This window comes from Equus asinus, chromosome 18 (genome assembly GCF_041296235.1).
Source record: "Equus asinus isolate D_3611 breed Donkey chromosome 18, EquAss-T2T_v2, whole genome shotgun sequence".
Taxonomy (NCBI): domain Eukaryota; kingdom Metazoa; phylum Chordata; class Mammalia; order Perissodactyla; family Equidae; genus Equus; species Equus asinus.
In genome coordinates, this window is record NC_091807.1 from 18,763,100 (window position 1) to 18,787,854 (window position 24,755).

Sequence of the window (24,755 nt, forward strand, 5' to 3'; positions counted from 1 at the left end):
GTTTTGATTTGTTTTTCAAATTTTGTATATCCATGGGATTCTTCCATCTTGGTCTCAATTTTACTGACTTGAGATTTCTTATACACTGCGTATCTCTCATAAGATAATCACAAAGTACTGAAAAAGTGCTAGAAAATTTTATGTACATCTTTAATAGTAAAACATTTGGACAACATATATTAAATGAGTTTGTGTTTGTGAAAAGGGAAAACCCAATCTTCAGATGCCTTTTCCACTTGAAACTGCTGTTTCTTCACTTTGTTTGTTTTGATCTATCATTTAAAACTAATTTTCAGATACAAAAATCTAAATTTGGGTCACCTAAGTGAAAACTTTCACAGAAGGGAGTTGTTAGGCCTCTGCCTTAATAAAATCTTTTACTGATTCGTCTAAGCCGATGTCTTCCTTTTATTGGCCCTTAAGCATTGCATTTCATTAATGATCAGTTTTAATTTTACTTTACTTCCCTACAGTTATTACCAAAAGAAAAATCACAGCTTTTCTTAGTTTTACCTAATGTCTGTTGATGAAATCAAATTGTCTTACTTTAACTACCCCCCATCTCAATATGGAGCACATTTTGGAAATAGTGGAGTTGAATTAATTATAATTTACTTCATAATTCATCTCTACAGTCATTGAAGAAATAGTTTTGTTTCTTTTATTTTTATATTTAATTTATATGCTAATGCAACTAAACTTTACAGTTTAAATACCCTGTAATGATCAAATTTGAGTGTAATTTTTCATGTCCATAAAATATCACTACATTAGGCTTCTAATTACATGTTTCTTTTTAATGGATTCATAATTGATGGCAAAGACCCTTCTGAATTGCCTAATAAAAAGAACATAAGAGTTAGAATCAACCACTGGCTTTTACAGCCAATTCTTTCTCTGCATGTTACCTTAAGGAATTTATATGCTAAGGTTTCCATTTAATATTGTTGTTAATATTACATACAATCATGCATATAGATGGGCTTTTGAAAATGTGAATAATATACAAGTGGAGATATTATTATTGGGGTAGCAGCATTTGAAGACATCCTAACTCATTATCCTAGATTATTAGTTACACAGTAATCCTACAGTGTGTCTCAGATGAAGGGGCTGATCAAATGACTACTCAAGATGACTAACTAGAACTTGCAGCATTTGGATGTTCTATTCAATGCACACTGAGTACTGTAAAATGCAAAACTGATTTTATGTATCATGAATGCATTTTAATATGATCTCCTCCTTAATTTGTATTTCATAGGCTCTCCCAATTTATAACAGAGATAGAAAAGTGAAAGGTATAAAGTTCCTTAAGGATGCGCTCAAGAAGTGATCACTTTATAACCCCTGCATTTTAATTATACCAAAACATGCTTTTAGCAGGAGCTAAGTCAGAAATTATATGCCACTTATATGACTGTTTTCCAGGGGTGGGGGATGGGGTGAGCATTTATAAGTGTTAACAGAATTGTAGTCTCAAATACCCATTTTGGTCAAAATAAAGACGACACATTGATTCATATTGCTTTCTGTGTTCCTTCGTGACCCCTTTTAGTTCCTTCTTTTTTCTTCTAGCGCTATCTTATGCCAACCCCACTCATTCTAGTTCTTCAATTTTTAATGTGAAATGTTCTTGTTTGTCCTACTAGAATGAAAAATATCAAAGTCAGAGATTGTGTCTTATTCATCTTTGGATTGCCCAGAGGGCCCATCACTGGTCTAGCAAGGGGCCTGAAAGATGTTTATTATTGGTGGTAATACCTTACTCTCTTGGTCTGGGGAATGAAAATGAACACAGTACCTAAATACCTGTGTGATCATAAGAGCTAAATGAGTTACCACTTACACTGCCCCAAGGCAGTACCCAGCACACATAGGCACTAAAATTGTCAGCTGTTGTTAGTTACCATTGGTAGTCATTTGTTGAGCTTACAGGAAATTTGACAAAAATCAAAAGTGAGTTTGGCTATGGAAATTGTTAAATATTTATTTGTTCACAGTTTGAGAATCTTGATTTGTCTTCATCAAGACATTTTACATTTTCCACTCTTCAGATCAAGTTATCTAAGCCCAGCATCTCTTGGTGGCCACTCTGATGTGTGGTGCAGATGAAAGAGATCTTTGTCCAGCTGTGAGGAGGGCTGGCAACATCAGATTGCAGTCTCTTCAGGAACTGCTTCAGCTCTAGATGGTCCTGTGCCTAAGGTCACACCCTTTCCCTGGTTTTGTGAACAGCCAAGGACCAGCAGAGGTGCGATATAAAGGCCTGGCCTTCGCTGCCCATCTCAGAAAAGTTATAAAGCATCCTTCCACTCCAGAGCTCCCTATGGGGTTAGCCGAGGCTGTCATTGGGTCTGCTGCAGCTTGACTTCTCCCTCTTCCAATCCTGCATCTTCCCCTCCCCAAGAGTACTCATTAATAAACATCCTACGTGCTAAACTGCTTCAGAGGCTGTTTCCAGGAACCCCAGCCTGAGACATTCACACAGTGCTATAACTTTTCACAGAGTGGATGTTTAATGAACGAATATCAAATTGAGCTGAAGAACAAAGTTGAAAGAACTCCATTGTGAGAATCCAAATTATTTGCAACTCAGGTCGCCTAGGCTACATTAGGCTGGGGATAAAAATTAGTCATAATAGGTATTCTGGCTCAACATTGTAGCTTCAACACCTAGCACAATATCTGAGGCCATAATAGGTTCATGGCCAGTACTGTTGTATGAAAGAGAAGGCAGAATATTTCTGTAATTTTGTAACATTTGCTATTTCACAACTTCTATTGCCCACTCCTCCCCTACCAAGTCAACTTGATGAAAATGTAACAATATCCTCATTTCTGTTACTGCAAGGAAGTGATTACTTTCCCATTTAACTGCTGTCCATGGCTAAGGTCTCTGGTGTAGCAGAAGCAGCGGCTCAGGTAATTGAGTTCAAAGACATTTCTCTACCATTGTTATTGTTGATATCAGGCTAGATTCTCTAATGGAAGGAGAAAATCTTTTAACCGTGATGTTAGTAAGCTCTGTAACTGGGGACTCAAATTCATGATGCCTTTTCTTCAAAGCATTCCAGAGATTTTAGTCCAAATTCTATTTCAGGTGTGACTTGTAGCATCTTTCTCTCTAACACATACTGAGGATTCTGTGGGGCCTATGCTGAGCAACGATTGGAGAAATTTTCCACAATACTGAGCACTGAAAATCATCCTTTCTCTCAAACCATCTCCATCTTCCTTATAGTGAATTCTTTCTCTAGAAGACTCTCAGTCCCTTAGGCAAATAGATCTCTGGTGGCTCACCCCATAATCCTGCTAACGGGACAAGTTCAGACATGTTAGAAGTCCTATAATGAACCCAATTCAGGCCCCAGCTGATTTTCCACCATAATTAGAAAGTAAATGATTATGTGGTATCCTGCTTACTCTTTTCCTGAAAAGTTAAAATAAAAGCAGATGATATAAAACCATTTAGCAAAGAACTCTTGTCCTGTTAAGGAAATTTAGAGAAAATAGAGAGGTCATCAGCTTCAGATAGTCAATTTCTAAGTTTTTATTTGTTTTATGTATTTGCCATGCTTCCCTGTTCTCATTACCATTTTCACCATTTGGTCACCCTTTAAGGATGTGTGTATATAATTTGTTTACTTAGAGCAGACTACTATTTACTGAATAGTGGCAAAAAAATAACCCCAGCAAAATATGTGATTTTGTGTGTGTTCCTTGGTGAATACATTGAGGACTAGTTAGTATAATTCTATGAAATTAACCAGTTATAATGATAGGCTCTATTTAGGATTTGAAAATTTGCTTTTGTGTACTTATATGGTGGTTATACATTTAAATGTTGAAAGGGCAAATGAGTTTGCAATATAAAATTGAGGGTGGGCATCTGAATATCCTTCATAACTTTTTCTCATTGTTTTATATTTTCTGTACTTTCAATAATATTTTATTTTGAAACTTTGCATCTACGTTCTTAAGGGAATATGGTGTATTATTCTGTGCTTATTATAGTAAAAATAATTGTTTTTTATACAAATTCTGGTGAAACTTATCTGTGAAGCATATGGGCCAGATACCATTTTACATAGTTAATTTTTATTAATTTCTTGTTCTTTTTATGTATTTTTCCCTATTTAGGTTTTCTGAACTCTAGAGGTTAACTTTGTAGACAAACTTGGTAAAAATATATTGTTTGATCTAAATTAAAATTTTTGGCAATTTGCATATATTATTTTATAAAATTATTAATTTCTGTATACATGTTTATGTCCCCTTATATCACCCCTAATGCTGAAATTTTTCTTTATTCTTTTGTAACAAATATATTCATTTTAAATTTTTTAATCTTTTATATTCATCCCTTTTCTATCTTTGTGTTGTTTTTCTGTTATATTAATTTCTTACCCATCTTGCTCTCCTAATTTTTCTTTCTTTATTTTTTAACTCATTTTCTTCTTCTTATATGTGTTTGTGTGTATGAGTATAAATATTTCTATTTCTTGTTAATTATAAAAGTTTCAGTATTTTGAAAATTCCTCTGAGTACATCTGTAACTATTTCCATAGGTTTGGATTTATTCTTTTTTTAAACTCTGCATCTTTATATAATTTGGAATCTCAGTTTTGATTTCCATGTAGGTATAGAAGATGATGCTTAGAATCATCAATTACTCAGCCAAACCCAACATCTACAACAAAACTTGCTATTTTCAGTGGTTTGACTTCAGAATTAGAAACCCTAATTTTGATAAAATCAGCACTATAAACCACAGGTTACATATACCCAGTCAACCATCATTGCTGAAACTTTTTATCATTTTGTGCCATTGCATAATCTGAGTTACAAATGTTTTCAATAATATTACATATTAGGAGTTTAGGCATAAATATAAATTCATTGTTGAATATACTTTGGCCAGTGTTGCAGTAGTTTACAAGAGGTAAGGTATTCAGACAGATAATTTGCTTTTAAAATTTTATTTTAACCCTTTTACTTCAATTTTCAAATCTTACTACTAATATGCTCTTTGGTCTAACTTCATAGATTAGCGTATAATGTTAAGGTTGTAACTTTGATTCAATACATGACGCTATGCTACTCATATGCTCATATATATTAGCTCATGATGATTGTAACAAAATTTAGAGGCATAGTTTGTAATCATAGACTTGATAATATCTATTAAGATGTACTGCCAAGGAGTAATTACCTACATATTATCTCACATGCATATAGAATCAATATATATTAATACCTTAAATGTTCATGGTTAGTGATTTTTAGACACTTATTATTACACATATTTGGCAGTTCCACTTGCAAGGATGAGCATAAATAGAAATGAATAGTGGTGCTGAGTTTCAAAATATGAGAGGAAGGAATGTCTCCTGGTTAGTTTATAGTTAGCGACTGTATGGGAGTAATTCAAAACGTAGGTAAATTGGTTCCAAAAGAAGTGATATCAGGCTCCACTTTAAATTGTTAGAAGAGAAAATGAATTTGAAATTTGACTTCAACGGTAGACTTTTGTAAAACTTAATTCAAGTCTGCCTGTTAAATTTAGATTCTGAATATTTGTCTTGAAGAGAACTATGATTTGGGAAAAGCATAATAAAACCTGAACGGTGTACTACTTACTTAAAACTAACCTTCAACTTTCTTACATTCTTCTCTCCTAGCCCGGAAGAAATAATCCATGATATCATTCCTGTCTCATAAATCATTATGGTGAAACACTTTCTTAAAATGAAATTTCTTAAATGCAGAAATAAAGAAGTTATTGCAAAGACCCTAAGTTGGAACTCTTTTCTTTTCTTTTGAGATTCACAGGAAAAATGTGTATCACAAACATCTTAATGGAAAATGAAACATAAAAATATCAGCTACAGGAAAGAAACACATGTATGGTTTTTCTTTTTCTAACATCTCTTAATTTTTGGACAATTTAACTTCGTTACCTGTTAAGTATTGGTGTATATTTGATATGCTGAATAAACTGAGAAAGATTAAAACAGAGAGTCCACTAAAGTCAGTTAAATTATCTTCAAAACACTTAGACATTGACTATGTGAAACCATTCAAATAACTTTATGTGGGTGTTAGATGCCCTATGTGCATCTTAGAATGATAGGGTTTTTTTTTTTTTTTTTTGTGAGGAAGATTGGCACTGAGCTAACATCTGTGCCAATCTTTCTCTATTTTGCATGTGAGATGCATGGCTTGATGAACAGTGTGTAAGTCCACACCTGGGATCCAAACCCACAAACCCCAGACCACCAAATCAGAGCATGTGAACTTAACCACTACACCACTAGGCCGGCCCCAGAATGATAGTTTTAAAGTAACTTTATTATCTCACTTGATCCAGCAAGATATTATTCAGTAGGTCATAAACAGGAAACTACATTGATCATTCTTCTTCCTACAAATAATGGTGGTTTTAATGTGTTAATAAGATACTTTTTAGATGGAGGATAATGATGAGGAACCTGAAATACTTTGAGAGCAGTCAGTCTGGCTTGACCTCTCTCTTCTTTTTTTTTTTTTTAAAGATTGGCACCTGAGCTAACAACTGTTACCAATCTTCTTTTATTTTTTTTCTGGTGTTTCTCCCCAAATCCCCCTGGTACATAGTTGTATATTTTTTAGTTGTGGGTCCTTGTAGTTGTGGCATGTGGGACACCACCTCAGCATGGCTTGATGAGCGGTGCCATGTCTGCTCCCAGGATCTGAATCAGTGAAACCCTGGGCTGCCAAAGCAGAGCGCATGAACTTAACCACTGGGCCACAGGGCCAGCCCTGACCACTGTCTTCTTAGGCTGTGCTCATTAATTTTTTTTTTTTTTTTGAGGAAGATTAGCCCTGAGCTAACTGCTGCCAGTCCTCCTCTTTTTGCTGAGGAAGACTGCCGTGAACTAACACCCATGTCCATCTTCCTCTACTTTATGTGTGGGACGCCTACCACAGCATGGCTTTTACCAAGCGGCGCCATGTCCGCACCCGGGATCCGAACCGGCGAACCCCAGGCCACTGAGAAGCGGAACGTGCAAACTTCACTGCTGTGCCACCAGGCCGGCCCCTGTGCTCATTAATTTGTTTGAAGTATAGTGAACTCTCAGAAGGATGAACAGTTCTTTAGTAGTATGTAAGTAAAAAGCGTATCACAGCTCAAAACAGATGGAAAGCACTGGAGAAGTGCTGGTAGAGATTAGTGGTTAGGAGAGGGCTCAGGAGCACACAAGTGGGATTAGACTAATAACCTCATCACTTTGTAGCTGTTATTTACACTGCTAAGCCTTAATTTCCTCGTTTGTAAAATTGTAATAATAATGGAAACTAACTCACAGACTTGATGTGAGAATTGAAGGAGAAAATCCATGTTACTACAATGCCGGGCACACCCCTGCTCAGTAATTAACTCTTATCACCATTATTATTATGCTTACACATCCCTGAATGTATATTACACGTTTCTATGGGACTAGAAATACATTAGGTTGAATAAAAGATAAAATAGTACACCTGTTCTTAAAGTACCTCATTTTAGCAATAGCTTTATATCCAATAAACTGTTTCTGGGGACAGAAAGTTTGGCTGAAGCATTTTTATTTGCACTGAATCAACTACTGTCTGTACACATAGCAAAAAATAAATTAGAGAACAAAAGTCATTGTGTATTTATATATTAGGAATGCTACAAAGTACTGACAGGATTCATTTTAACATCTAAACATGGGGTCAAAGACTCATATTTATTCAAGAAATTTTCCAGTAGTGTACATCTTGATTAACAATGTTCATGGAATATAATTTTGAGAAAAATGGCAGAAACATTGTGAAATTCCAATTGAAATTAATGAGGAAATAGTTTTTATTTGATTTTTCTCTTTTTTCTTTCTTTTCTTTTCTGATGGTGTAATTTTATTTTACATCTGTAGAGTTACGTTGCCCATTCTTCTAGCTCATTTGTCAAGTCACAAAAGTTCCTCCAGAGACACACTGGCTAATTGCCAGTGGAGGGCAAGTGACAGAGATATGTGTTGTTTTTTATCACAAAAGATCTATTGTTACTTCTAAAGAGAAAACTGATCTGAAAGGCAAGGAGGGGTCAGTCCTGTTCAAGGTTATTTCATTCACTGAATTGTTGCTGCTGTGGAAAATCGCAGTGCGGTTTTGATTTAGATGTCTCAAGATTGAGAATAAACAGAGATAGATAAGGATATCAGGATGAAAAGGTCACGGACACCCTGAAGATGTGAGAGGGACAGCCTTGAATAATTAGAGCTGAAATCATGTAACAGTTAAGAAAACAAACTTGACTCACTGTACTTTTTCTTTCTCCCCCATCTGTGTTATGGGCATTAGATAGCCTCTTTTATAATATATTGGAATGAAATATTTTTGTTTGATTATACATAATCCTACTCCTTTGTAAAATACCTTTTTAAGGAGTCTTTCTTCGTTCTAATTTTTTGCTGGAAAAAAATTTAAAGGACAAAAATTTATAATGTTAAACTTGTAAAAAATTTGTAATATTGAAAGAAAGACCCAGGTGTCTAAAACTAGGTTTAAAGGCACATTTTTAGAAGGAGTTAACATGCTTCCTTTGTAAGCACTTTAAACTCGACCTTTTAAGCATTGACAAAAATATTATAAAGAATTCACAATAGCAGTTACATGAAGATAGGAAAGATTATTGGGTAGAAGGAGAGAGGGTGATTGCAACAAGTATGAAGAAACTATTGAGATGTAACAAAGAGCTGCAATTATTTGTCAATAATTTGTTGACAAGTTATATAGTCTAAGTTATATAGTCTGCTTTCATAGCTTGAAATGGTTTACCATATAATGCCAATTCCATTTTTAAGATAATCTGTAGATAACCGTATTATTCTCAAGGTTTTCAGACTTCAGAGGAGTAATCACTACTTCCATTGTCCAAAGTCTGAACACTTCTATTCCTCAAGTGTAAGTGATCCCTATCAGAACAAAGTACTTAACACATCCTACAAATCCCTCCTAATTATTACTTGTCATCTCTCATCTGATCTCTGCTCTTAATTTCTCCCCAAGCATAACTAGTCTTCTTGGGAACTTCTTCATGCAATTGCCACTCTTACTTTTAACCAAATATATTTTTGAAGTTGTCATTTTTTTTTTTCCTTAGGAAGATTAGCCCTGAGCTAACTGCTGCCAATCCTCCTCTTTTTGCTGAGGAAGACTGGCTCTGAGCTCAAGTCCGTGCCCATCTTCCTCTACTTTATATGCAGGATGCCTGCCACAGCATGGCTTGCCAAGCGGTGCCATGTCCACACCTGGGATCCGAACCGGCATACCCGGGGCCATCGAGGAGCGGGATGCACGCACTTAACTGCTGCGCCACTGGGCTGGCCCCGAAGTTGTTGTTTTTAAAAGACTTTTCCTAAGGGTTGAAAATAATTTAATGCTATGACAACATGGATTAGCTAAAATTGGATATCCATTACCTCTACTCCTAGAGGCTTCAGGCCTCACATTCCTGGGAATCCTTTAACAACCATTTCTCTTGTGAGACCCTTATCTTTTTTGGACATCCCTTAGATATTAGCCTTACCTGCTCAAGACTAAAAACTCCCACTGATCTTTCAGACCTCAGCCCCTGGGAATAGAAGACATGATACTCCTGCAAAGAATTTTCTGCTCCCAATCAAAATGACTTCTATGTAATTGGACATAACGTGTTAACACTGCATCAAGAACCGTCTGTAATGCCCAGGAATTCTGGGTGCATTGATTGCAAATCCTTAAAAAAAAGCATGCCCTAAAGTGGCTCCAAAGTATCTTCCTCCAGAAAATAAAAAATAGAGCTTCCATGCTTAAATCCAAAGGGAAAAGAAAAAATGAGAGATTAAATAGCACTTTGTTCTCAATTTCAGTTGTTTAAAATTCAAAAATACTGGGACCCAGTTGCTGAGTGTGTGTGTGTGTGTGTTTTGTGTGACATTATTTCATTGTACTCATGGATACCTAAGAGCACGTTTCACATTTATTATGTCAAGAACACCTTAAATCCACATCTACTCTATAATAAAGCAAGTAATATTTTATTTTGTCAATATGTGTTAAAGGCATCACCGAACATTTGTTGATACGCTCAAATCCAAATGAAAAGAAACGGGTAATGATTGTCTATGGAGTCAGAAATATGTTATCTCAAGGATATCATTTACATAGACTTTGAAACACATTTATTTTGTTAGCTCTACATTCAGGTATTTGCAGAAGCAGCCTTGCATTTAAATTCACACAGAATTTTTTTCTTTTTTTTGTTTCACTTCTACTTTGACCCATTGGGTCATGTTTTTCCATGTGGATAAACAAAGAAAAAATATGTTTTTTCTCTTATAGTTCATTTTTTCAGTATTTGAAAATAGCTTTTCCATTCTTCACTGCATTTCTTACTGTAGCTAACCATATACAATGGTCTCCATGTTAATTTGCACTACAGTATTCTCAGACTTTCTAGTGCCCTGTTTGAAGCACTGTCCATGGTGATTGGCTTCCAATGTTTGCTTAAAATATGGCACTCAAAACTGAATTTGATATCCCACGCATTCCTTACCATGGGTGAGTCTATTTCTCTCTGTCTCTTTTTTTCCTTGTCATGGACATTATTTTTTAAAGCAACTTCAGTGTTAATTAGCTATTGCATCTCCCCTGTCACAAGTTTGACTCTTTTTAAGTGTGAACTTTCCTTTGTCTTATATATTTAAACTTCTTTGTATTTTGTGTTTTTTGATCAAATGCATAGTATATGAAATATAGAGAAATATAGGGAAAGGCAGGGAGATGATCCAGAAGAGAATATTTAAAGTCAAGATTTGAAGCAAAATAAGTCAGAGATTTGGGGACATTAATGAGACACGATATTGGAAGAAAATAGTGTGGGCAGAGAGAGAGTGTTTCCGAATTTCAGAGGATGAGACTTTGGTTAGCTTAACTTAAAACCCTAATGAGATATCAACTTACACCTGTCACGATGGCTATTATAATAATAATTTAAAAAGACAGTAATTTTTGGCAGGGATATAGAGAACTTGGAACCCCTATACACTGTTGGTGGGAATGCAAAATTGTGCAGCTTCTATGAGAAACAGTATGGAAGTTGCTCAAAAAATTAAAAATAGAACTACCATATGATCCAGCAATATCACTTCTGGGTATTTATCCAAAAGAATTGACAGTAGGGTCTTGGAGAGATAATAGCACTCCCACATTCTTTGTAGCACTGTTCAGAATATATAGAAACAACCTAAATGTCCATCGACAGATGAATGGATAAAGAAAATATGGTCTATACATGCAGTGGAATATTATTCAGCCTTAATAAAGAAGCAAATTCTGCAATATGCAACAACATAGATAAACCCTTAGGACGTTATCCTAAGTGAAATAAACTTGTCACAGGAAGACAAATACTGCATAATCCCACTTATATGAGCTATTTAAAATTGTCAAATTCTTAGAAACAAAATTTGGAAAGATTATTGCTGCAAGCTGGGGGGAGATACTAATCAACAGGCATAAAGTTTCAGTTAAGCCAGATGAATAAGTTCCAGAGATCTGCTGTACAGTATTGTACCTATAGTCAACAATATTGTACTATAGATGTTTGTTAAGAGGGTAGATCTCATGTGAAGTGTTCTTCAAACAATAGAATAAAATTTTATACAAGTTTAATTTCGATAAAATTAATATTTCATTCTAGTCTTTGTGTCTGATAAGTTGTATATGCCAAGAGTACTTTAAAAATAGGAACCGTGGGTTAAATGGCCACATTATTTAGGGACCATTTTAACCTAAGAACCTTTTTATATTTAGAATATAATAGCCTGTTGTGCGTATTAATGTCGTCTTTATCTGTTACACAGCTTTTCTCTTACAAGCCACATTTTATTGACAAGTTAAAAATGGTTTTGCACAGTATCTTCTTTGATTTTAAATTAACAGACATTCTCAATCTCTAAAATAGTGCTTCTCAATGGGGATGTTTTGTTCCCCAGAAGATGTTAATCAATGTCTGGAGATATTTTTGGTGTTCAAAACTGTGCATGAGTGTGGGTGTGCTAATGGTATCTAGTGGATAGAGACTAAGGATGCTGCTAAGCTTCCTACATGCACAGCACCACTGCCATCAGCAAAGAATTAGCCAGTGCAAAATGTCAGTAATGCCCAGGTTGAGAAATTCTGCTCTAGAAGTTAAAATATCATAATAGCTGAACAATTATTTTTGGCAGTATGTTAATTCAGATAGGAAAATGCCCAACTCTCTGAATTCTGTATAATTATAATTAATTATGTGAAATATGCCATTCACGTGTCTAAACTAATCTGATTATAATGTAAGAGTCATGTTTGTATCAGCTTGACATATATTGGTAAATGAGTGGCTATTATAGATACACTAATAACAGTATATTTATTCCATTGCTACTAAATTTAATTGGAGTTCTTATGCATAATGCCAAGTTTAAAGTGGTAATATTTTGATGCATTTCAACTTACCACATCACTGAAAAACAATAAAATGATCCTGCCACTAGTGAAAATAATCACCAATAGTTAACGCATATTAATACGTATTAAGATGTAAATGCAATGTTATAAATGCATAATCATAACCATATCTGTGTATTTGTGTGTCTGTGTATGTTCTTGGTCTAAATCCTCTAGATTTTGGAACATTTTCTTTAAAAATTTATCTTATCTGAAGGAAAAAAAATCTCAGTTGATATATGTTGAATTGCTTGCCCCTTTTAATTTTCTATCCAGATATTTAAAATTTATTCTTAAGGAGACAATTTTAAGCATCAAAAGATTATCAGAAGCCAGAGTTTCAAGACATATGGGAACATTAATAATATTAAATGCCAATTAAAATTGTCTATCATGATGAGATATAAATTTATTACGCCATATTAAGCAGAGGTAGAAAGTGACAAAATTGGGACGATGAGATATGTTTTTTTTTTAAATAACCATAGCTTAGTGGGGGGTATGAGTAGTGTGTATATATGTGTATATTTACATAGATATAGAGATATATGCGTATAATCTTATTGAGAAGGAGAGGAAGTTTTTCTTGCCTGTTTTTTGGCATATTTTAATGTGATAAACTTGAAAATTAGAGCAAGTAGAGAGGAAGAAGTGAGAGATATAAAATAGAGAGGAATTGGTGTTGAAGAATGCCCATGAATGGAGGACAAGTCATCCAGAGCCCAAGTAAAGAGATTATTCTTGGATGATAGACATGCATCTAGAAATGCTAAGAGGGAAGGGAAAGTCCACGTGAAGATGAGCCTAAAGTTAAATTTGTATGTAGACTAGCTTCTCAGCTCGCATATTTCTCATGTAGGGTATAAAGATGCCCAGTGGAAAGGGAGTCAGGATAGTGTAGTGTTTGAAAGGATGTGAAAGTTTAGAGTAGCTATTCCCAGGAAAGAAACTAGCTGTAGACAATAGCTGAAAGTCTGAATGGTACCAATCTACATAATCTGCAACTGCTTTGATATTTCTATCCTAAAAGAGAGTTAAAGGCTATATTAAATATTAAACAGTCCCTTTCAAAGTGTTCTTGAAACTATCGGTTTAGTGTCATTTCAAGTTATTGCTGAGGCTTGGCCTGATTACTGGTTGGCTGCTGTTAACGGCCACAGTTGTAGATATTGAAAATATTATTTTTTTCTATTATAAGATGTGCTTTTGTTTTTTTCCCTTTTTAAAGGGAAAGAACAAGACCATTTAGATTTGGATACATTTCATACTACTAGACTTGGTGAGCATTCATGATCCGTTTCTTATCTTAAGTGAAGGGGAGAAAGCTTCCTACATGAAAGAAATGAAACTTTCAATAGATAATCCTAATGCAAGCATCTAATCCATTCAGTGATGAGTTAGAATTTAGACTGATGATACTGCTTATGCTTGACTAACAAAAACTGTTTTCTGAACCTTTTGAAATGTGTACTAACTATGGTAAAATAATAGAAAAGTAGTTATTGGGATTGAGTGGATGTGAAAAATATAAAATTAGTTTGACATGTGTTTATGCCTTAAAGGTCTCCCTATTTATTATCTTTTCTTGGGGTCTGGACTGCTTTCATTTAATTGTGTTAATCTTCCAGTAAATATTCATGATGCATTTAAAACAATAATCATTATTTACAGTGTTCTGGTATCCAATTACCATAATTTCACAGAAATATTACTAGTACTTCAGTGTAGTAATGGTTATCCTCATAGTGTGTATTCTATGTTGGAATGCAGGCATAATAGAGAGGGTAGGCTAGAACCCACTTTACAAAATATAGATTGTCTAGGCACCTTTAATCCAGACATTCCAGCTCTCCTCACTTAGATAATACAGTAAAATATCCCTCATATGTTTATTTGGTTATCGGAAGTGGTGGCGTATAAAGCTAAAACGTTTAATTTGGAGGGGGGGGGGCTTAAGTGAGGAAAATGTCTTGAAGGAGAGAGAGCTTTTTTTTGTTTTATTTTCACTATCAGTATATGGGTAAATGTAAACAAAGATGAAGGATATGGAATTTGGGGATACATAAAGTTACCTCCAGCTGCAGAAGACTAACTAATGGCAAGGTCTCAAAGTACTTTTTTGTTTATTTGCTTTTGGTTATTTTTTCCCTAAGTAGACAGAAATCATCATCCCTATCCAGAATGTCATAGTAGTAGAATGTCTGTTTTAATCACAGTAATAAAATCACAAAAAATGACATTTGAATGGTAAATCACAACTTACACACACTTTCATTATCCACTGTGATATACAGCCAACAAACAGTTGGCGTCTACTCAGTGCCATGTCTTAGGCAGTCAGGGGAACGGCATACTTGCCCTTATAGGACTTTATAACTGGAGAGGAAGCTGGAGGGAGACAAACATGTACGTAAATAATTAGTGCATTGTGATAAGTAGGATCAGAGATAATGTTATTCTTATTTATAAGGAAACTGAGACAGAGAGAGAGAGTAATTGGCTCCACCTATGTTCTTAGGCTGGTAAAAATTAGCCTATTGGTGATGAGCATGATGCAGTCTATACAGAAAGTGATATATAATAATGTACACCTGAAAATACACAATGTTATAAACCAATATGACCTCAATAAAGTAATTTTAAAAAAAGAAATATTGTTGAACTGTTACTCAGGATAGGTTAACTACATAGTGTTAATTATATTTACTAAACGTTTACCACATACCTAGAACTTTGCTGTTTCAAGGAGCTTAGTCTTCATGGGATGACCCTGAATAAGACTGTAAGTGTACGTAAGACTTAAAAAAAAAAAAATGGTAGAATTGGAGTTGAAACCTATTTCATTTCTGGTGTCACAGCCAGCATTCTTTTGGAGCTTTCATAGTATTTACATTTATTTAACTATGTTTTAACATATTTTACTCAATATATTGACATTGGTATTTTTTTTTAATGAGCATAACACAGGTCTATCAATAGAGAAATTTTTTCCCAAATTCTTTGAAAAAAATCTGCTTTATCTTGTATAATATTAACTTACAATATCTTTTAAATTTATTGTAAATTAATTAATTGGAACATGTCCTTTGATTATTTGTCCTGCACATTCTGATTGATGGTCTGTGGGGTATGTGATATCTTGAAGTGAAAGAGTTTGTTGCTATCCCAAACCAAGTATGAGAAATTGATTTGTATTCCCCCAAAATTCATATGTTGAAGTTTTAGGCACCAGGATCTCAGAATGTGACCTGATTTGGAGATAGGGACAATCAGGCTAAAATGAGGTCATTATAGTGGGCCCTAATCCAATGTAACAGGTGTCCTTATAAAAAGGGGAAATTTGGAGACAGACAGGCACCCAAGGAGAATGCCTTGTGAAGATGAAGACAGAGATAGAGATGATTCAGCAGAAGAGACACCAAAGATTGCCAACAAACCACCAGAATTTAGGAAGGAGGCCTGGAACAGATTCTGCCTCAGAGCCCTCAGAAGGAACCAACCCTGCTGACATCTTGATCTCAGACTTCTGGCCTCCAGAACTGTGAGACAAGTTTCTCTTGTTTAAATCACCTGCTTTGTGTATTTTGTAATGGCAGCCCTAGCAAATTAATACATCAACTAGTAAGCAAGTGTTTTAAAAGATAAGAAGGTATTGCTTGCTTTTGATTTTATACTGATAAAGAGGTCAAGTATAGCTTGCCGAGAAAAGAAAGCCCTCATATCTGTGATTGAATGTAATCATATAATGTAATCATTTTCAGAAACAAAAATCTTCACAAGTTTATCAGCACTTGAAAAATTTGTTCTGTGTCGGACAATGAGAAAGATGGTCATATATAATATACATATGAAGAAATACACATGAAGAAAATAAAGTATTGTTTTGGGGTCTCAAACTATGACATATTTACATTTTCAAGATCTTTGCAGTGAGTATTAGTCTTGTAACTTACCATAATGAAATCTACACTGCAGAAAAGCTCTAAAAGAGAACATGAACTTTAACATAAAATTAAAAACCTTAGTGGTTTTATCTTGGTCCAAAGTCCATCTTACTTAATTATTTTCATTTACCTTCAGCTGGCAGAACCAGTTCTCTAGTACAAGTAAACAGATTTAAATTCTCTGTGGGGGCCGGCCCAGTGGCATTGCGGTTAAGTTTGCACACTCCGCTTCGGCGGCCTGGGCTTTGCTGGTTTGGATCCTGGGTGCAGACCTACACACCGCTCATCAAGCCATGCTGTGGTGGCATCCCACATAGAAGAGCTAGAAGGACTTACAATTAGGATATACAACTATGTACTGGGGCTTTGGGGAGGAAAAAAAAGAGGAAGATTGGCAACAGATGTTAGCTCAGGCAGTCTTCCTGACCAAAAAAAAAAAAAAAAAAAAAGAGCATAGCTTAAAATCCCTGTGAATCAGTGCTGAATCTTCCACTTGCCCCTCAAGTCAGAAAACTACTTATTTTTACAGTCTTATCACCATGGAAATGATGAAAGGTAAAATTGTAAGGTTTAAAAAATCATATCTAAATTTCAGTCTCAGAGGAAAGATAAATTCCCCAGCTAATAGAATACCCACCTTAACATGTGTGAGAGGCTTTAAAAGAAAACAAAACAAACAAAATGACACAAAAATCAAATCTCATGCCATAAAATTTCGTTAACTAATATCAGTGCTTTTATAGTATTAATTTGTTGTATTATTCATTGTAATTAATATACTTGCATTTTTTCAGTGGTGTATTAAAAGCTTGTTAATTCTGAGGCATATTATTAAATTTTGTGGATAATAATAAAAAAGACTTCTTACGTCAGTGAAGTTTTTAGTCTGGAATGGGCACAGAATATTTGCAGAAATAATCTTATTTTGGTGACAGCCAGGAAGAAAGCAAAATTAAAGGATATAATAAGAGATAATGACAGGGGCAATTTTAGGGGGTTAAACATGCAGAAAGCAATATGTTATCTGACACCTGAGGGATGCTAGGAGGTTCTGGGCAAAGAATTGGAGGGACACAAATCTCAGTAGAAGGCACAGGATGTATGAAGGCCCTGAGTTGTGAGGTTTTAGTACATGCTGGAAATAAAAAAAAGATCAGTGTAACTACAGCTTAGTGAATGGGGAGGTTATGAGGCTGGAGAAATAGACAGAGGGAAGGCCACACCAGCCTCTGAAGGACATGTTAAGAATTCTGACGTTAAATCAAGTATATAACCTTAATCAGCCTTGAGTTCTCACTGTAAGCTTTGAGTGTAATAACAGGAGACCCAATGCAGCTGTCTCGAAGAACAATGTTAATCTTTATTCTGGGTGTTCTTAAAAAGACTGACCTAGCACAAATATGGAACATGCTATGCAGAAAGCTTCTTAGATATCTTTTCTCCACAGATTCTCAATCATAGAATTTATTAAAAATTGTATTTATCCTCTGTTATTGATGTATTGATGCAGTCTCTCCATTATGATTTCTTATCACTTTTTTCCCTTTTCTCCACCAAATGCCTCTTGCCTCCCACCTTCACATGGTCACAAGCCGTGCTAGTCATTCTGGGAATTAGCATGGGTTCAGAACCCTCTGGGAAGTGTAGTATTTCTGTTACTTTGTATAATAGAAATTCATATGGACATTCCTGGTAATAAAATCCTACAACATGTTCCACAAAACTGAGAAACATTAATCTCAGATCTCCAGAAGTGATCTTTAGCTTTTTGTAACTTTGTATGGTTGTGAGGCTGTTACTATATTTTCCCGTGTGTTAAGCTAGATATCAGATCAGTTAAGAATTTGGTCAATGGACTGCTTGATCTACTACTTGATTATTCCACCATCACTTCTTTTCTAGGGTCAAGAGTCTCACTTACAAACAATAGGCAATTATAAAAATTACAGCCAACAGTACTTCTGTTCCTTGAGTTCCATTTAATACAAATATTAACTTGAACGCCAACCCTGGTGGTCTAGTGAGTGGTTAAGATCCGGTGCTCTCACCTCTGTGGCCTGAGTTCCTGTCCTGGTCAGGGAACCACACCACCTGTCTGTCAGTTGTCATACTGTGGCTGCTGCCTGTTGCTGTGATGCTGAAAGCTATGCCACTTGGATTTTAAGTACCAGCAGGGTCATCCCTGGTGGACAGGTTTCAGTGGAGCTTTCAGACTAATTCAGACTAGGAAGAAGGACCTGGCCACCCACTTCGGAAAAACTTGATCATGAAAACCCTATGAATGCAGCAGAGCATTGTCTAATAGAGCACCAGAAGGTGAGAAGATGGCACAAAGAGACCGGGCAGGGTTCCGCTCTGCTGTACACAGGATCACTAGGAGTCAGAATCAATTCTATGGCACTAACAACAAATAACTTGTAAATCTCAAGACATACGCGCTCTGTTTTTCCAATTTGATCATATGAACACCAGCCTTAAAGAACTCAAGCTTTACTGCTTTCATTTATATCTGATCTGGAGATCACAAAAGCCCCCTAAAACAACAGAAACAACGGGTACTTTAAACAAGTCTACAGTTGAAATGTCATAAACTGTAAGCATGGCGGGATTGCATGACCACGTTTTATTATCTTCATTTCTGAATAGGTGAGTCTTCTTTACAGAGACTTTCTACTCGTGTAAATATCCCTTGTTATTAAAAATGATGGCTTGAAAGGTTATTCCTGTAATCAATATACAGCAGGGTGTCCAGAGTCTGAAATCATCAAGGATGGCTATTATTAGGCAATTCAATATTCATAGTTTAAAATTGGTTGAGTTCTGATTATTGTTCAAGGTCATGAAACTGCTTGGTTATTTTGAGGGGAATGTGTGCTACGACTAATATATTTATTCTTAGCCATTTACAAAACGGTTTATATTTAAGACTTATATGTCAATAAATTTGAGCAAATTAGACAAAGGAGTATTCTATTTTATTTCAAAGATAATTTTAATTCACTAACTCTCAGCTAGATTAATGCTCCTAATAAAAATTAAGCGCTCCCCAATGCATGGCATGTGTACCAAATGACCTCATTAAATAGGTATATGGAGAACAGATGCCTCTATGACCTGTCTCCAGATTTACTGAGGAGGGAGTGTCCTTGTTTTAGTGTCCCTATGATCAGTGAATGAATTGTAAATTAGGGACACAAGGACGCTGTTTCCTCATGGGATGTTCTCTATGCAGTTTGGCATAGAGCCGTTAAACAAGATTCATCTTTTGCTGATGAATTTATCATCTTCTTTACAAGTCAATAAATGCTTGATTTTATAATCAGATTTTAGTCTTTGAATATTTTCTTTCATTAGGCTACCCTTTGCAGGCAATGGGGATGAGTCTTTAAGTTTATTTTTGTAAACATTGGCACATTTTAAAATGACAACTGATTTGAATTATTCCATATATAGTACTTAAGATTGTGCATGCATTGTTTTCCATAACATCTATATGCCCTTAAGGTATCTAATTCAAACCATTGTTTGTTTGTTGTTACTGCTGTTGCTTCTCCTATTATTATTGGTGGGATGTGTTTCCATCAGCTAAGAAATAATACAGCCATTAAACCAACGCTTGACCTTGTGTCATGCTACTGATGGCGCTTCTGTGGACAGGAAAATTCAATATAGATATAAAGTAACATTGTAAAATTAATTTTTCTATTGGTGTATTTTAGGTTTTTGGCTTTTCTTTGGTTCTGAGGCTTTTACTTAAAAATCCAAAGGAAATTTAGCATGACTTTAGAATCAGTTACATGTAAAAAGTATTATAGGTGTATTCACATTGGAAGCTATAACAAATGTATGAAACGGAAGCTGAAATTTGATAAGTATTCAGTGTTCCCATAGCATTGGTAGTGGTCTTAATGTTTTTATGGAAATCCCAAATTTCTCTCTTGTTGATTGATAGTGCTCATTTGATCTTAGCACTTTGAGAGAACCACAACATAACTATAGCATATGTTATAGATACCTTGTCTATGGACAGTGTTACCTTAATGTTACCAAAATGTTACCTTGCTGTTGGAAATCTTTAAAAATATGTGCATCCAGATAAGTAGGTTTATACACACCTGGAGAACAAATTATCAAGATAGGAGCTGTCTGCATAAACAACTTTTTAATAAAATTATTTGATAATATATTCAAAAATTATTAAAATATGAAAATTTACTAGGCAATGCATATAAATGTGAAACTTAATTATCAGATGTAATTATCTATCTTTAAAGCTGGCAGGAGAGGGAGAATAATACTTTAATTAAAAATACATTACTGGAAAATACTCTTGTAGGAAAAGATAAACTCTTTATAAGCATATATCAAGAAGGAAACTGAGTACCATATGTGCATATAAAATATGAGAACCACGTAAATAACTTTTATAATATGTTTATGACATATTATAGACAAGAAGTATGAAATGTTGACCTTAAATTATGGATACTTGTTTAACATAGGAGTGATGAGAATTATTTTAAGAATGAGCATTTTCCAGTAAGATTTCAGTCCATGCTTCTCAATATGTATGGAACACTGGGAAAACCCAAACCTTGATATTACTCATAAATTAAAATCCAAAATATCCTGTATACTATGTCGCATCATAATACTTTTCTACAGGCCACTCTTAAACACTGATAAACCCTTCTATGTGTAAATCTAACATAATTTTCCTATTTGCATTAATTATATAAAATTAAATTACTTGGAAGAAAGAAAAAAGTAGATTTCCGTAAGTTACTTCAGAACACTGTCATGATATATAATAGAGATAATTAAAGGAAATGGATATATCTATCAAATAATTCTATTTTGATAAGCACAAAGTTAATATATGTATTTGTGTATATTTTGTTTGTACCATGGGAATTATGGAATGTAGCACATCAAGTTGTTAATATGGGTTATAATAGGGAGCGAGGATTATATATACTGAGGCAGAGAGTGAGGAGATGTGTCAGGGGCACATAAGGGAACAATTAATTTCTTGTCTTCAAAAATATGTTATATTTGTAAAGCTTGCTTTCTTGATAAACAAATAACTTTATAACTGAAGAACTTGGTTTTCCTTTATAATGTCTTCCTCTAAAATTTTCATATTATGACAAGTTTCTATAAAAAAAAGTCTGCTTAAATTCAAAGCCCCTCATCATTGTGGTAAAAAAAAGATTCTGATATAAGTGTCTTGAGTAAATTATAGCAAGATGAAAATGTAGATTTCCATCATCCACATACTATGCTTCACTTTCAAGAAGATTAAGATGGAGGAAGCATTTGTCATCAAGAGTTTAAACGGTATCAATATGTGAAGACCTCCCCAAAAGTCGTTGTATTTCCCTTCTTTCAAGTTCATCTGTAATGACTATCCTAAGAGGTCAACAACTATCAGATTTTTAAGGTCAATCTGAACAAAATTCTGCAACTTCTCTTCGTAACCAGCTATATTGACAAAATTATGTTTTGCTTTCCATAATATGGATTATTAAGGGAAGAGTGAGGTATCTATTAATCATAATGATAGCTGTATAAAAACCTAGACAAGTAGTGATTCATTTTAAGTCATTATCATAATGAAGATAATATGTAACAAACTGCTGACATATTTCAGAAAATACAGGAAAACCTTTTTCTACGTGGCTTCTTGTTAAATTATGTTTGTAGTATGTTCTGAATTTTAGAGAATTTGATTTTATTAGCACCATTTTGGAGTGTTTTTATTAGAGAAACACTAAATATTATAAATCATCACAGACTCAATGTACGCCAAGAACCTCTAATATTTTGGAGAAAAGTAGGCAGGGAGGACCTGAAAGGAGTTTAGAATTTATAAGATAAAATTTTCCCTCTTGGGAGGTAGGAATTTGGATTTGTGACTTCTTGTTCCTTCTCAAAAAATAAGGAAAAATGATTGGTTATAACAAATGTGATTTATTTTTATTTCAGTTTTTAAAAATGGACTCTTTATGAAGGTAATCAGGATGACTGCTCCCTGCCGTTTAGTGAAGGGAACTGATCAAAATAGTGTTTCCCAAGAACATAAAAACATTCCACTCCACACTCTTGAATTATTTGTATGACATAATTTATGCTGGAGAATAGGCACACAGTTATCAGTTGAATGAAAGAATGAGTGGTACCAGGCTAGAGTAGATGTGGAAGAAACACCCAAATAGATATATGAGGCTTATTTCCATTTATGTATTTATTTGATTTTCACTATATCACTTTAAATGACTTCATCTCCAAGTTTTAATTTCCTTTCAGCTACTTAAACTAGAAATATAACATATCCTGTAAAGTTTTAGATTTAAAAAGTATTCTAATAGATGTAGGGTACCAAATTTAAGTTCTAATAACACAGCTACACACAGGTGTTGAACTAGTCCTGAAAATGAAGATGTTCGAAAAGGGAAAAGAAATTGAAAAGCTCAGTTTTCCAAAATATTTTAAATATTTGAGACATTTCACTTTGATATAACAGATATTGATTTATTTCTTTTTTCATTCATCAATCACAGTGCAGTGTATCATGCTCAGAGGTGGGGATGCAAAAATGACTAGGACAGAGTTGGCATCATAAAGGTGCATAAGCCAGAAAAGACAGTACATGACCAAATAAAGATTAAATCACTATTTACTTCCAAAATAATAACTGAAGAATGTCCTGTAATGTTCATGGTATTACGTTTTTATGCAATGAACCAATGTCTTATTTTTATTGCACTCCTCTTTTGTCTCATTATCTGGGTAATAGGTGCTACAAAAATTCTCCTTCAAGTTGTTCGTATTTCATTTTGTGAAATAACTTTGCTTTATGTATTTCTAAAACATTTTCATTTTCATACCACTCATTTTTTTCTTCATTACTAGCTTAAACCTGTAGCTCATAATACAATATAAAACTACTATTGTATTTCCATGACCAAATGCCATCCCAGAATCACTCTGCTCAATAGACACTTTGTAATTTCAAAACGGATGTGATTTTATCTGACTTTTAAAAAACAGATTTCATAAAAAAAAAAAAAAAAGAGCCTTTATAAACTGTGAAATGCTGTACCGGTGTAAAATGTTCTAAGTTTTCACCGTTACTGACAATTTAATAATAAAAATATTGTAACAATAAGTCAAAAAAAAACAGATTTCATCGGATGACATGTACACTAAATAAATTGCATATGACATAAAATACAATTGTAATAATATTCACTCAGGAGAATACTCAGAAACTCATTGAAACTCAAGAGTTTTCCTGCTTTGTGTGCTGTGTCCCCATGTACCGATTTCACCTGAAACCAGTTAAATCTACTAATTCATATCTAAGAATAAATTTTGATGATTTTGTACTATTTAATCAATACAGCTATGTCTTTTACTGTGTGCTGTGTCAGATCACTTTATGGGAGCAAAGAGAATATAAATTATATATGAATAAAATATTTATTCAACCTTGACAATTATAGAAAGACACTTAAGGTTAAAAATGCTTTCACTGTCAACATTATCTCCTTTCTTAACTTAAACATTTACCCAGAGTAATAATTGCAGACCTAAAAGAGCATTTATTGTCTTCCCCCTCACGAAGAGAATGCTTCTTTCCTTAGCCTAGCCGTAGTATAATGGTACCTCTTTGCTGTAGGTAAGATCTAATATCTGGGAATAATTCTCTACATATCTACTCACTCAAACAGTTCTCTACATACAGTGTTTTGAGGAATTCTAGAAATCCAATATAAGAAACAAAATGTGGAACTGAATCAATATCACATCGTTGCTACCATTGAAGGCAGAGAAATGATAGGAGTGGTAAAATAAATTTGCCAGAATAGAGGTATAAAGATAAAAAAGAAGAAAACCAAGATTGAATTTTATTTTTTGCATTTCCAGCCCCTCTCTATATCTACCTGGAAAATTTTCTGATCTTTAAAACGTCCAATGACACCTCCTCTGGGGACCTTCTCTGATGTCCTAAGACAGAGCTCACGATTCTCTTTTTTTACAGTGACCTGTAACTTTCTTATCTTTCTGTTGTTGGCTGTTAAAACATATTGCCCTGCACTTACCTTCTTCACACACACTGTCAATGCTGGCAATTAAGTGTGTGTGTGTGTGTGTGTGTGAATGTATTTATTAAGTGATATAAATAGGTTCTTTTGGATGATAAACATATCTCAAAATCACAACTGGCAGAGTGAACAGTAATGTTATTTTCCTGGTACAAGAAAA

General features: G+C 34.4%; 1 protein-coding gene across 2 annotated transcripts in view; it reads left to right on the forward strand.

The window, feature by feature from the left end:
- NCAM2 (neural cell adhesion molecule 2) overlaps positions 1-24,755 on the forward strand; it is a 483,364-nt gene that overhangs the window by 36,089 nt on the left and 422,520 nt on the right. The window lies entirely within an intron of this gene.